The sequence below is a fragment of the Pipistrellus kuhlii genome, unplaced genomic scaffold, assembly GCF_014108245.1.
Source record: "Pipistrellus kuhlii isolate mPipKuh1 unplaced genomic scaffold, mPipKuh1.p scaffold_m20_p_14, whole genome shotgun sequence".
In the NCBI taxonomy this organism is placed as follows: Eukaryota; Metazoa; Chordata; class Mammalia; order Chiroptera; family Vespertilionidae; genus Pipistrellus; species Pipistrellus kuhlii.
The window spans coordinates 9,947,292-9,962,455 of NW_023425449.1; the positions used below are offsets into that span (position 1 = coordinate 9,947,292).

Below are 15,164 nucleotides of genomic sequence, written 5' to 3' on the forward strand. Positions count from 1 at the left end.
TGTGTGGGAGTGTGCCAAAGAATCTTCAAGATGCTGTGTTCTTTTCTTTTTATTTATTTTCCCAAATTGCTATCCAGAGGAAAGACATTAATGGGAGGAGAGTGCAGCAGCCATCTATTGGTAATTAGTGCGTCTATGGCGTCTGCTTCATTGCATTCCACTCTGGCTCATTACTAGTAATTACTGGGGCTTTCTTGGCAATGTGTAAGAGGCAGATCACTCAAATCTCCTTGCTTGTCATGGAAGCATTTTAGCTTCGCCCAACTAATACCCCGTCTGGATTAGTCATTTCCCATTAGACACTTTTGAGGTACGTTAGTATTAATCCCTCATTATTGGGTGCGAAACCAAACCCCCAAGAAGCTGATTTTCGGCCCAAGAACATGTGGTAATCAGTCAAGTCCATGACTACTAAACCTCTTTCCTCCTCTGCGTAAGCACGCTTGTCATCTTTCACCCATCTCCTTGGGGTGCACGAAGTCCAAGATTTAGAAAAGGTGTTTTCATGTGCATAGCTAGCCCTATGTTTAGGAAATGAGTATGCATCTCTACTCTCAGGTGAGAATTGCCAAGCAATTTAATAGCATGCCAGTGGTGGGGTCTCTTTCCTGAGCATTCCGAGTCGTTTAGTTTGGGGTGCAGCAATGGCATAGGGTTTTTGTTTAATAGTAATAATCTCCCATGATGCTATGTGCAAGGAGGGTTGAGAGTGCAGGCCCAGGCAAAGTAAGCAGAGGTTCATGGAATGCTAAGGTTCCTAATCCGACTCAATAGTCTCTTCCCACAGGTCTTCGCCATCCCACCAATAGAGCCTGTGGAGATATATATTTTTAGCCTGGGTGAAAGCATTTTGTTACCAGAAAGGACACATTAGCACAGAGTGGTCTACCAGTTAATCCCAACAGAAACACATCACTTTGATGAAGGGACAGGGAGAGAAGAACAAACCTAGGGTATGATGTGTTGACCAGACGAGTAAAGGAGGGGTACTGGAGGGAACCCTGAGCTGCCCCAGGGTCATGACCATGTAGAAGTACCATGCCCCTGGACAGTGGTTTCAGAAAGTGAACAGGTAAGGGTTGGAGGAGGGAATCAAGAGAGGCTTATTGGTTCAGAGAGAGTAGCATGCACTCTGAAGTCAGACTGACTATTATTTAAGCTCTGTGACCTTGGACAGGTTACTGCTTCTTAAATGATCAGTTTCCAAATTTGGAAAACAAGTAAAAATTGCAGCCAGTCCTTCTTTGGTTAGGATCTGAAACAAGATACTATTTACACTAATCAAAGAGTAAGATGCAAATTGACTGTGCTTTTGTGATGCCCACCAGCCTAGCAGGAGTGAGTATGCAAATTTACCCAATAAATATGGTGGGTTAATTTGCATACACAGTCACCAAGTAGCCAGGGGCAGGACACTTGCGTCGTTCTGCCCCACCCCAGCCGCTCCAGGGCTCTGGGCAGCGTGGGAAGGCAGAAAGAGGGCTCTGCCTGAGCGAAGTCAGTGCCAGCAGCCAGGGGGAAGGAAGGCCCATTCTTGCACAAATCTTCGCACATCAGGCCTCTAGTATGATATAATGCATCAGTGTGCACTGACTTTCTAATCACTGGATCTCTGTTAAGTTTTCTTGATTAAAATGGGAATGGACCATTACTCTCTCCCAGCTAACTAATTCTCACAAGGAAATACAGGTTAGCTTTAAGGAGGTGAGCCATATGTTGACCCAGAAACCAGAGTGGATAAAACCTTAGAAGGGAGTCCCTTGGCCTCAGAGTTGTAGGTTGAAGCTGTGGAGCCCAGGATTAGACGATGCCCTTGGACCAAAGGATGAGGACAGGCACCAGGAAGCTAAATGAAGTTGGGACAAGACTTGGCTCAAAAAGCACAGAGAGCTACCCAAGTCAGAAGCTATGGAGCCACATCCCAAGAAAATCCATGACCCAGAAACCAGGAAAGGTGCCCAAAGTTGAAAGAATTTGTTTCAGGAATAGCCTTCGAGAGCTCTCTGTTCACAACCAGCCAGATTCTTTGTTCTCTGTCTCCTTGGAGAGTGGCTTAAGCCAAGGAGGTCCCAGAAGTGAGTATCTTAGCGGTAATTCTGACAGGCTGTGTGCTGCTAGGGAAATGCTCTTTCTAAATCAGAGCCCCCTGATTCTGCTCTAAGATGGTGGACCTCTCAGCACAGTGGGGCCCACAGAAACCTGGGTCCATGGGATGTTCCATGGTTAACATATTTATTTACTGAGCAAATGAAATTTAATGCATTTCTCTATTGGAGGACTTTTCAGTGCTTTTAAATTTCTTGTAAATGTCTAAGAGGAGGATATGGTGAAATGTGTTTTTAACTTTTTAATATTTTTATTGATTTCAGAGAGGAAGGGAGAGGGAGAGAGGGAGAGAGAGAAGAAATAGACCCATCTATTGGTGTTCTGTGAAGCCTGTTATATCTAGTCTGAAAATCTTGGCATGTGGCAGTAAAGGCTGCCTAGGTATGTTTTATAACCACAGGCTTGGAAGGTTTAAGTGGAAGAGGAAGGTGGAACAATTTTCTTCAACTCTTTTATCATGGGTAGTGTTTATTTTAAGCAGTTTCCCAAATAACAAGAGCCTTTCCTCTATGTTTCGGGTTATTGCATTTTTGAAATGATGCATTTTATTTTATATTTTTAGGTCTACATTTTTATTGACTTCAGAATAGATGGGGGAGTGAGTGAGAGATAGACACATCAATGATGGGGTAGAATCATCTATCAGATGTCTCCTGCACACCCCACACTGGGGATTGAGCCTGCAACTCAGGCGTGTGCCCTGACCGGGAATTGAACTGTGACCTCCTGGTTCATAGGTCAATGCTCAAACACTGAGTCTCACTGGCTGGGCAGAATGATGCATTTTAATGAGAGTTCACCCATCTTTCCTCATCCCTCCCCTGAACTTGCTGATGTGGAGGTACCATGATGCCCGCTAGCGTGGTCCCTGCAGAGGGTCACACAGATCCTGATCAACCAAGGAGCTGCCTTAAATGGCAGCCAGGACTTGTTATTGCCTGTGGGTTTCATCCATCTGCACCCACCCTACAGCTGTTCCCATTATATTTTTATTTTCTGGAGGGGTCAGTGGAAGGAGAAGCAGCAACTTGGGTGAGGAGGAAGAGGAAATTAGCTCAGATCCACAGCTATAATGATCAAGAAAGAGAGCTCATTTGTCTGAACTCTGTGCATCATAAATTATGATTGATTTGGAGGATTAAGTGTAAGCCTTAGTAGTTACACTTGATAATATGTAAATGTTTAATGACCATATTTTCTTCACTCAGAATTATAACATAGCCTAAAGATTTTATCTAGTTTTTAAACATTGATGTGAACACTCTTCAACCAGCATAAGGATTAAGCCGCATTTAGTGCTAGATTAGACAAATCTCTGTGTTGAAAATAAAATTATTTGAGATCAGGACTTGTGGGGAAATCTGGACTGTGGCGGACTGCCCTGTGCCCTGGGGGAGACAAAGAAACTTGGAAGTTCATCCCATTTGCCAAGTGGGTCGAGAGTCCCTGTTGTTCCCAGTGACAGCTGGCACACACAGACAAGCCACTCACTCTAATTTTCTTTTTTCCTGGTAAAGAAATAGCAACTATTTGCTGTCCTCCTCTTTTGCAGAAAAGCAACAAGGCGTTTGCATAGGGAATCTGGGTATTTTTCCCCCCCTAAATATGTTTTTAATTGATTTCAAAGAGGAAGGGAGAGGGAAAGATAGAAACATCAATCATAAGAGAGAATCATCAAACTAGTGCCTCCTGCATGCTCCCCACTGAGGATCAAACCCGAAACCCAGGCATGTGTCCTCACCAAGTATCGAACCACAACTTCCCTCCCGGTGCATGGGTTGACACTCAACCGCTGAGCCACACCAGCTGGGTGGGGATCTGGTGTATTAAATTTTTTTTTTTTTTCTATCAGAGAATAAGAAGCAGCCAATTTACAGAGATTGTTGGTAAGGAAGAAGATCAATAAAAAAGAATAATTACAATACTTTTGACTAATGGTCATAATTCAAGCTCTAGCTGAGATGTTTTTAAGGGAGGTAGTCTAGAAGCCAGGCATGGTCAGCTGTTTGGAGCTCTTGACTGGAGAGAGGATGAGTTCAAGAGAACCAACTGACGGCCCTTGGCTGTCCAAAGCTGTCCATCATCTGCATAAGAAACGTGGGTGATGGCAGTGTCCAGCTGGAGAGCACAGGGATGCGGAGCAAGTTCTCTCTGAACTGTTAAGGCCACAAAGGATGCATTTCAGGGATCTGATGTTTCCTGACTTATTCAAATAACCATGGTAATGTCAGGAACCTTCCAACTGCAGGATTCTTATGCGTTCTCCATGACAAGAACAGCAGAAGCCTCGTCCATCTGCTCATGATCTTCTCTCCGGCTGCTTGAATCCTACTCCTGGGCTGCTGGGTCTTCTATCAGTGCTCATCTGCGCCCCCTTCAGTCCGCCGGCCAGCGTTATCCCAAGTCCTGTGAATGTAAGTGGCTCCGCCCCCGGTTAATGAGCTTATCTGATATTTTCCCCCTCTATGGTGGCTAATTTTGTTTGAGATTTCACAGTGCTTCTAAATTTATGTATGTAAATGGAGGCATGCTTTTCTCTATGTTCACAGCAAAAAAAAAAAAAAAAAAAGGAATTTGCATTCACCTCCCATCATGCCTGCCTGTTTCAGATTTGAAAAGCTGTGGGTCAGTGTATGGATATGTGTCAATTAGATGATCCTAACATGAATTCCCAAAGGAAAGGAAATGGCTGTTCTCTCTTAGGTTTTGGAAATATCCAGAGTGTCCAGGGCAATGTCCACTTTAAAGCTCACAGGTATATTTTAATTCATTTTCTTTATGAAGAGGGAGAAGCAGGTGCATCAGCACGTCACTAATGGACTATCTGAGATACAATAAGCATTAGCCTTAGGATTTAGATAAAGCGGGCACGGGACTTCAGGTGTAATAGGAACAGGGCTGTTATAAGACACTTGGGATGTGTACATTGGCTTGGTTTCCTATGGGGGCTCTAACAGGTCACCAGACATTTAGGGCCTGAAACAGCAGACTGATTCTCCTGCAGTGTTGGGGACCAGAGCCTAAAGTGAATCTGCAGGACAGAGCTCCATTCTGGAGATGCTGGGGAAGAATCTGTTTTGTTGCCTTTTCCAGCTTCTGGGTTCCCGCCTCACCAACCTCTGCTTCTGTTGTCACATCTTCTCCCCTGACCCTCGCGTTCCTACCTCCCTCTTATCGGGACCCTTGTGGTCACACTGCCCACCTGGAAAACCCAGGGGAGCCTTCCGTCTCCAGGCTCTTCATTATAGCTGCACAGTCTTATGTGCCACAGGAGGTGACATGCTCACAGGTTTCAGGACTTGGACATCTTCACTGCCCGTTATTCTGCTCATGACAGATAACGCCACCTCACCGGTCTCCCCGAAAAGCTGAAGGAGCCAAGCCCAGCTCCGACCTGCAGGTGTGGACTGTGAAGGTGAATGTGCCAACCTTCAGGAAGACCCCCTACGAGGGGGCCTCCCTCCCAGGGAAACTTCCAGTGGGCACCGCATTGATGTTTTCTCCCTTACCTGCCAAAGTCTTGCAAGCGTAACGTGGCCCACCACGCAGAAGCAAGAGCTGTGAAGGTAGCATTCATGAGCTCCAGGGCTCCAGGATAAAGACATTCAGACTCCCAGCTTGCCCCTTACTAAGTCTGTAATCTTGCACACATTCCTTATTTAATCAAACCTCAAGGTGTGTATCTGCAAAACTGAGGTAACATCCAGAATTGGTGTGAGATTATAGAAATAAAGCGTGTGAAATGCTTAGCACAGGCCTGGAAGTCAGTTACTACCCAGTGAGTGGTGGTCATGGCAGGGTCTTACACCGGCGTGCTCTTGCTCTGGGCTGCCCAGTATGCCAGAGGTAAAGAGTGGACACAGCAGGGCAGGGGGCACTGGGAGTGGAGAGAGCTGCAGGTCTAGCTAAAGGCCAAAGCCATTCTGTGCTAATAAATGAGACAAACCACCAGCATCAGGCAAAAGAAATGGAATTCTGTGCTTACATTGAACTTGCAGCTTTTGTACATGCAAAGTCTGAGAACTGAGTGATAAGACTGGAATGGGAAGGCCAATCCCAGCATGGAATGGTCTAACAGTGTTTCCCAAAGTGTGGTACACGTACCCCCAGGGGTACTGGAAGAGTTTGGTGGGGATATGCACTGCACCGTGCTTAGCTGCGCCTAATTCTATGTTCTCATGAGTACGAGGGGTACTCAGCGTTACGAAAATTATAGAAGGGGTACACATATGTCAAAAGTTTGGGAAACATTGTCTAGAATGTGACCTTCTCAATATCCTAGGAGAGAAGAGGAGTCCTGATCAGCTCAGTCCATGGCAACTGCCTTAGCCGTGCCGGTTAAAACTGACACCTGATTATTTGCAACATATACAGCTATATGAATCATCATTTGTTTGCTGGCTTATTCTTAAGTAATGGGCAATATTATTTTATCCCAGAGTGTGGTTTCAGCTTTCTTCTCAATAATCCACTTTATTGTGACCCTAAATCCTGATTTTAAAATCCTTCTCCAGAAGTTATATATGTGACTTTGGACCAAGTGAATTCTACCTACAAAAGCAGTGTTCATTGAATATTTGCTCGATGCCAGTCATTGCTTGTGCCAACTATCTACTTATTCCTTGCCATTATCCTATTATAATTCTAATTGATTCTACAGATGACAAACTGAGACTTTAAAAGTCGGAATAACTTGCCAAACTTGGGGCACTTGTAAATGGTTCAGCCCACAGTCCAATCCAGATCTTTCTGTCTCCAAGCCCCAGATTCTGGCACTTCCAGGGAGAAAAACTAAGTGATGATGAAAAATAAGGAACAACAAAAATTACTTCTGAAATGGAAAAATTGTCCATAAATGGGAGAAAATGAATTTCAGAATTACATGTAGATTATGATTAGGTTTTTGTAAACTAAATAGGAATTATATATAAGTTGTACATATGTTATGCTTTATGTTATATTACATATATAATAATATATATTTTAAAACTTCTTTGAAAACTGATCAAAGTTATGGGTTCCTTTTCCTTTAAAATGCATATGCATACATGCACACAAAACTTCACACACAACTTCAAGCAGTTCATGTTAGGGATTTCTAATTCATATATATTACATATACAGAAAAATCTGGAAGGATATACTGTTAATTACATATATATTGTTAATTACGTTCTTTGAGGAATGGGATTTTAAGGTAGTTTTCAGGTTATCCTTTATGTTATTCTGTATTGGTTGAATTTATATTCAATGAGCATGTTTTATTTCTGTAACTAAGAAAAATGTAAGATTATAAGTGAAATCCAAGTGTTTCCAATTTAAAATGGGATTTACTGTTTATTTTTCTTTTTTCTGATGATCAGGCTTCTAGTGTTTTCTTAAGTCATAACTCAGAGGTGATGGATAGCCCTCTGGAAAAAAAAAATGTAAAGAATGCCTTTGCGAATGCACTCAATAGAGGCTATTTTATGGAAAAAGAAATTTCCCCTAAAAGTTAAGAATAACTGAAAATTAGGCGTGTTGGAGACAGGGCTGCGGGCCCCTAAATAGCATTTTCTGAAAGTATTATCGGTGTTCTCCGCTGGGAAGGCGGCGTGTGCACAGAACTTTCAGAGGAGTTCTTTAGTGAGCATTGAAAAGACCTTATGACAGGTAGTACGTGATCTGTAATAACTGAGCATACGAGGTTAATGCTACATTGCAGAGGGAACAAGCAGAGTCAATTGCAGTAGAGGTCCGTGTGCTAAGCAAATTATCCTTGGGCTACTATTTAAAATGCTTTTTAAGCCTCATTTCCAGTCAGTCTGGCACTCATTGAAATGGCTGTTTCCAGGGCGCCCTCTTCTTGTCTGAGGGAGTTTCCTTCCACTCCCACCTGCTCTCTTTTGCTGCCCTCCCTCCCCCCATGAGGTGTCAGGATCATCATCTTACAGAGTCATGTTGGGTCTGGAAGACACTTTCTCTCCTCACTCCCACCCCTCCCCCAGACACACATCCCGGTCTCTCTGCGCAGGGACTTTCCATCCAGCTTTATAATGAAATTGGATCCTGAGTGCAAACCAAGATGCCGGGCCCACTTACTTGTTTCATTGAGGGGAAAAAAAAAAAAAAAAAAAAAAATTATGTATTTTAAAAAAAGAATCTGTAATATTGCAGCCTGATTTAACCTTGGAATATTAGTTGTTGTGCCAGTTGGGTGTCTTCTGTTTGTTTCTAAGTTTATTTTAATATTAGTATTGTTTATATAAAGAAAGGAATAAGTGTACAGTGAAAAGTAAGTCATTGCCTACCCCAGGCCATTAGATCCTGAACCTGTTGGGGTTTGACAATAGCTGGAAACCCCAGGAACTCACTCAAGGATTGTAAGGACAGCACACCTTTAGGACAGATCCCTCCCCCTACCCCTGCCCGTGCCCCCGCCCCCACCCCACCCCAATTTCAGGTAGCAACTGCAGGAGCAGCAAATATTTATGAAACCCTTGGGATCCCCACTAGTGTGGTAGGCACCAAAGGGCAGGACTTCTCTCCACTGACCTGGCCAATCTGAAACTAGGATCTGCACACTACTGTTGGCTCTGCTCCCTGGATGTGATGGAAGTGCTGTCGGCATGGAGTGCTGTGCTGGTAAGGATGTTGTATCATCCGTCCTTCCTAGAGGTTGGGACCAGAGAGAGACGCAGATCCCTTTGCACACTGCTCTGCACCATGAGGAGCTCCCTGCTCGCTGGGACGAGGAGCCTGGCAGTTAACTTTTGCCAGTACCATCGCAGGTCTGAGCTCCCCGCGGGAGGCAGTCCTGTGGGTAGCAGGCTCTGTTAGAGGCAAGGAATACAGGGTTGTCGTTAAGAGTCTCTGCTTCCGATCTATAACAACCTGGGTGTCCGTCCTGGCACAGCCCCTTACTGATTTTGTTTTATAAAGTTTTGCACTGTCTCTTAACATCTGTTCCCTTGCCTGAAAGATAGAGGTAATAGCATCTGCCTTGTAAAACTATAGCACTGCAGGGAGGTGCTCCATCAATGGCAGCGGATGACATGGGTAGCATGAGAAGTCTTTCTTTTGACCTCCCTTTCTCTGCCAGCTGCTGTCCTTTCTTCCCACACCCCTTTTAAACAAAGCTCTTCCAAAGAGAGCCCAAACCCCCATCTCCAACTTCCCTCCTTGCCTTCGCCTCGAAACCCACTCCAAGGGGCTTGGGCCTCATCTCTCCAATGCTACTTTTTTTTTTTTTTTTTTTTTTTTTTTTTTTTTTTTTTTTTTTTTTTTGTCAAGGTCACCAGTGGCCACTGCATGGCTGAATGCAATGACATTTACCAGTGGCAGCAATTAATCAGCAGAATTTGATAGACAAGATTCCTCCTTCCTTCTTGGCATTATTTCCCCTCGGCTTCTGGCCAACACACTTCCTCGGTGTCTTTCCGACTCAATGGCTGCTCCTTCTCAGTCTCTGTGGCTCCAGTCCCTGCTATTTAGACAGTGCAGGGACCAGGCCTCGGCGACAGCTACTTGTTTCTATCAATATTTATCCCCATAATGATCCTACCCAGTCCTCTGGCTTAGAATGCCATCTTGGCCAGGGGTTCCCAAATATATGTTACCAGCCCTGAACTAAGTCTCAAATTCCAGACTCATAGCCAGCTGCCTGCTGGACTCTCCACTTGAATGTCTGATAGGCATCTCCAGCACCAAGAGTCAGTCAGGGTTTGCCAGAGAAACAGAAGCAGTAGGATATATGTATGTATGTACATGTGTAATATTCATATACATTCACATATACTTATTTTGAATATTATGGACACAGGCAGGTCCCAAGATCTGCTGGGTGAATCAGCAAACTGGAAACCCTGATGTTTAGTTCCCATGTGGAACTGAAGGCCTGTGGACCAGGAGAGTTGATGGTCAGTTCTTATCTAAAGGCTGACAGGCCTTAGACCCAAGAAGAGCCCATGTTTTGGTTTGATCTACAGGCAAGAAAAACGCCAGTGCTCCAGTTTGAGGGCCTTCAAGCAGGAAGAGTTCTCTTTTCCTCGTGGAGGAGAGGGGAAAAGGCAGGAAAGGGGTGTCAGGAGTCGGCCTTTCTGCTGTATCAGACCTTCAACCGATTGGGGGAGGCCCACACACAGTAGAAAGCAATCTGCTTCACCTGGTCTGCCCATTCAGGTGTTAATCTCAGCCCAAAGCACAGAACACTCAGAGTAATCTTTGACCAAATAACTGGGCACCCTGTGGCCCAGTCAGATTAACACATAAAATTAACCATCCCATACAGCATGTCCAAAAATTGGACTCCTGGTCTTTGGGATAGAAGTAACTCTACCTATATCTTCCCCAGTCATTGGTTGGCAATGGACTCTTCCAGTTTGGCTCAAGCCAAAGACTTTGGAGTCATCCTTAACTCATCTCTTTCTCTCTTGTCTCACTTACAACCTGTCCAAAGATCATGTTTACCATACCTTGCAAACATACCAAATTCAATCATAGCTTGCTACTTCCATTGCGGCTGCCCTAATGGGAGCCACATAATTGCTCGTGGAGACCTATTGTGTGCACATATTAAAAACTGTTGCCACCAGCACTCATGCTCTCCTTTGCTTTCATTTTAACCATAAGTACTTCTCTCCTTTTATATACCACATAATTTCCTTATTTATCCTGATTGGTATTGTTCTGTCTGCCTTGGGTAGAATGCCTAGAACAGTGCCTGCTATGCGGTATATGAGTCATAAATGTTTGTTGGAAGAATTGCCATTGTAGAGATAAGAAAATTGAGGCATACAGCCATTAAGCGATGTGCCAAGGTGACTGATACATTAGTGAAAAGCTCTTCTAAAGTGATGCTTATTAGCCCTGGCTGGTTTGGCTCAGTGGATAGAGTGTTGGCCTATGGACTGAAAGGTCCCAGGTTCAATTCTGGTCAAGGGCATGTACCTTAGTTGGGGGCACATCCCCAGTAGGGAGTGTGCAGGAGGCAGCTGGTCGATGTTTCTCTCATGTCGATGTTTCTAACTCTCTATCCCTCTCCCTTCCTCTCTGTAAAAAATCAATTAAAAAAATATATTTTTTAAATATGTTAAAGTGATGCTTAACAGTCACAGGCAAAGCACTGATATAATGATGTGTCTGCATTACTGTTGTTGGGCATCTCTTTTCCATCTTCTTTTTAAATTAAAAATAGACCTTACGCACTTAGCAGTGTGTGTAGAGCAGTGCTCATTTACATAGTTGTGCTTGACCATAGGAAACGGTTTATTCTCTTAATCTTCTCTCTATGTCTTTCAGTCATCTGATACGATCCCCAGGTTTTTGAAATAATTCCACTTTTCAGAAATGAATGGACTAATGCGATGTTCCCCTTGACTTTTTTTTAAGCTCATTAGAAGCCAAACCAGATATCACTTTGGAGCTTTACTTATAAGTTAATCCCTTGATCGTCTTATAATATGTATAATGGTATTAAATTATGTTACAAGAGAAAAAGGAATTTTTAGTAACTATATCTTTGTATAGCCAACCACAAATATGAGATGAGCACTTACTCTGTGTGGGCTTGGTGGTGGGGTGAGGGTAATAAAGAGGCTTCCAGAAACTTCTGGTCTAATAGGGAGATGGATATATATTAGCCAGGATATTAATTCAGCTACTTTAACAGAGACTAAATAACAGTGGCTTACACAAAATAGAAGGCCTCTCTCTCTCTCTCTCTCTCTCTCCCTCCCTCTCTCTCTCTCTCTCTCTCTCTCTCTCTCTCTCTCTCTCTCTCTCTCATTGTCCCCTAAGGTCCTCTGGAGCTCCACTCCTCCCAAAAATTGGACTCTTGATCTTTTGGACAAAAGTTACTCTACCTACAGCTTCCCCTGTCATTGGTTGGCAATGGATTCTTCTAGTTTGGCTCAAGCCAAAGACCTTGAAGTCATCCTTAACTCATCTCTTCCCCTCACATCTCACATATAACCTGTGAGAAGATCCTGTTTATTCTATCTTCAAAACACCCCCTATTGTGTTATTTTCATGATGGCAGAATTTGCCTCACACACCCACGTGCACATTCTGGGCCCCGGGAAGAGGGAAGAGGAAAAGTGAACAAGTGGCTTCCTTTGAAGGAGATGACCCAGAAGTTGCACATCTCACTTGTTCTCATATCCCATTGGGCAGAACTTAGTCACGTGACCATACTCAAGCCAAGAAACTTAGTGTGGGAAAAAAAAAAAAAGAAGAAGAAAAAAGAAACTTAGAGTGTAGGGCATGGGGAACTGTGTTACTGAAAGGAAGGAGTGATTGTCTGTGGGAGACAAATAGAAGTCCCTGCTCAGCCACATCTGCAAACGTTCCTGCTGCTCCAACGAGGAAGGTCTTCACGGACAAGGCTGCATCTCACCTTCTCAGCACCTTGCACGTTGGCGTGGCCAATAAATATTTGTTGATTGGGCGATTCGATCAATGTCCTTTCATCCAAGAGATTTTTGTGGAGGGATTTTATTATAAAGCCTCAAACAAATACTATTCAACCCCATGGTAAATACTTCAGAAAAAACAAACGGCAAAGGACCCGTGGTCACAGATGGGTTCTCCACACACTTACCCACCCCTTCGTGCTAACCTTGGGAGCCCGTCACAGTACAACGGGTGCAAAAAACAGGCTCGGGCTAACTGGTTTGTGTGGCAGCAGGTCAGCGGCTTCCTAGAGATGAAGCTACCTACCTCTCTGGCAAATCTGCAGCCCTTCATTCTGGGAACTAAATGCTAGGGGTTAGTGTGGTTGCGTGGCGTACAGACTGCTTTCCTTTCCGAATTCACCCTGCTCCATAGGGGACCAGGGTTCCCAGCCTTCCCCTCCCCCAGGGGGCAGTCAGGCTGGTAGAACTGTTGTCTGAGTCCATGAGGAAATGAAAAGGGACGCTGCTGGAGGAAGTAAATAGAGCAGCAGTAAAGCATCCCCACCCCCATCTAAACATCTGTTCAAACTTTCGCAGCTCCCAGGAGAAGGGGGCGGGACACAGGCCTGCATCTGTGAAGGAAAACCCCATCCGCGGCGCTCTGCTCACTGCCAATTTGTGATCATTTGACCTCAAGCGGCCCCGGGTTTATCTCTGTGATGCCTTTGAAGGAAAGCCAGGCTTGCTTCATAAATACGGCTAAACAAGAGGACAAGGGCTGTTTGTCAGATTCAGGGGCGTGAACCTTTGCAGAACCTGGCGTCCTGAGCGACTGAATTTCAATGACCGCTGCTCATGCCAAATGAGATACAGGTTCAGTAGCAGAGGGCACAGCCGCACCTCAGTTTGGAACCTCAGGTGAAGATGAAGCTGAGTTGCTCCGTGCACTTGAACGAAGCAGTGGTTTCGCTGGTGCACGCCGGCCTTTCTCCATGTGTCTGAATGAGCAAGGAGTCTGCTGAATCTGGTTAAGACCGCCAGACGCTCTCCTGGAACTTGGCTACCCCAATCCAGATGTCAGTTTGCATTTGCTTCAGGGTGAACATTTGGCAGTATGGCCTTGGGCCAACCCTTTCTGCAGTGTGGAAGGCTCGGAGGAGCTGGCTGCTCAGCTGCCCCCCCCCCCCCCCCCCCCCACCTCTCCAGCTGCTTCAGGGCGCACTGGCCCGGAGGTAAAGGGGCAGCGATAAGCATTATAAAAATAAAGTTTGCTGCTAGCCAGGCCAGCCAAGCCCCGGCTCTGTATTCTTATCATGGCAAAGGGTTGGTGTATGAGTTGTTCCACTGGGAGAACAGGCTGAGATTTCTCTCACCAGGCCTCGTCTGTAGATTATCACTCAGTAGCTCAAAGAGAATCATGTCAGAACCAGGTAATGGATGGAAGCCACGACCTTGGGCCAGCTTGTGTACTGGCCCCCCATCTAGACTAAGCTTTTGGGGTCTGGTACAGCCTAGAAAACACAGCATCTGATTGCAGGACCCGTTGCTTTTTATTGAATCACTGAGGGAGAGCAAGTGGTGGGCATTGTTAAATCAGGGACCAGATTGGCATCTCCTCCAAAGATACACCCTGAGCCACACACGTTGCTGCCCAAGGCAAGCTCCAGGGGCCGCTGCACGGTTCCCCATTTTGTTCACACAAGGGAAGGAAACGATAGTGGCTACAGCTCCTGAAAATTCAGTGTGATAACCTGAAACTGGGATGGCCTTTTTTTCATCTCACCTGGGGATTAACGTCTGTATGGCTCCCTGCTTTGTATTCTCCAGGCGCTTTGTTGTATGGCTGAACTGAAGTAAGAGTAGGAAGGAAATGTTGCTCTCTGGGCCCTGAGAGTGGGCTGTTCCTTAGGCCAGTGGTCGGCAAACTCATTAGTCAACAGAACCAAATACCAACAGTACAATGATTGAAATTTCTTTTGAGAGCCAAAAATTTTAAACTTCTAACGCCACTTCTTCAAAATAGACTCACCCAGGTCATGGCATTTTGTGGAAGAGCTACACTCAAGGGGGCAAAGAGCCTCATGTGGCTCTCGAGCTGCAGCTTGCCGACCACGGACCTACGATAGTCTCAAGACCTACCTGGAATTCAGATGCTTTCTTTTACTGCTTGCAATCTCCCGCTCTTCCCTTCCCACACCCAGGATCCCCCCCTCCTCTATCCCTCATTTTTCTTGTCTTTAAAGACGCAGACAACCTTTCTGGCACGTTGCCGAGGCTTAGGAGAGAGAATCTCTGTAAACATTTCTTCCAGCCATTGGCATGGAGGCGCTGTATAAATCAGCAAGACACTTTGTTGTAAAACTTCCTCATTATCAACAGTCACTACTGTTTCGTATTATGAATGCTGCTTTGTCTTCACAAGGCATTTCAGATGAAGCAATGCCGGTACTGAAAAGGCAGGAGGCACCTGCTTGCGTGCTTGGCTGGTGGAATTGCAGATGGTTCCCATGAATAGAACAAAGCCAGGTTCCTGCAGGTGAGTTAACAAAGGTAATTTATGGAGCAAGTTGGAGATGGAAGTGAAGATTCAGCTTCCTTACTATCCATTTGAGTCTCTGGGTTTATCCTTTCTAGGGAAAAGAGCTTTGAGATCTACATGTGGCTCATCTACCTGATTCAGTTGGG

General features: G+C 45.0%; 1 protein-coding gene across 7 annotated transcripts in view; it reads left to right on the forward strand.

The window, feature by feature from the left end:
- NCALD (neurocalcin delta) overlaps nt 1-15,164 on the forward strand; it is a 268,172-nt gene that overhangs the window by 217,609 nt on the left and 35,399 nt on the right. For 4 of the 7 annotated variants that reach the window (XM_036436709.2, XM_045581352.1, XM_036436711.2 and 1 more), the window contains one exon: nt 4,355-4,520. The exons of the other annotated variants lie outside the window; for them this stretch is intronic. The gene's annotated coding sequence lies outside the window, so the exon portion shown is untranslated. The remainder of the gene's footprint in view (nt 1-4,354; nt 4,521-15,164) is intronic. 7 annotated transcript variants of the gene reach the window in all.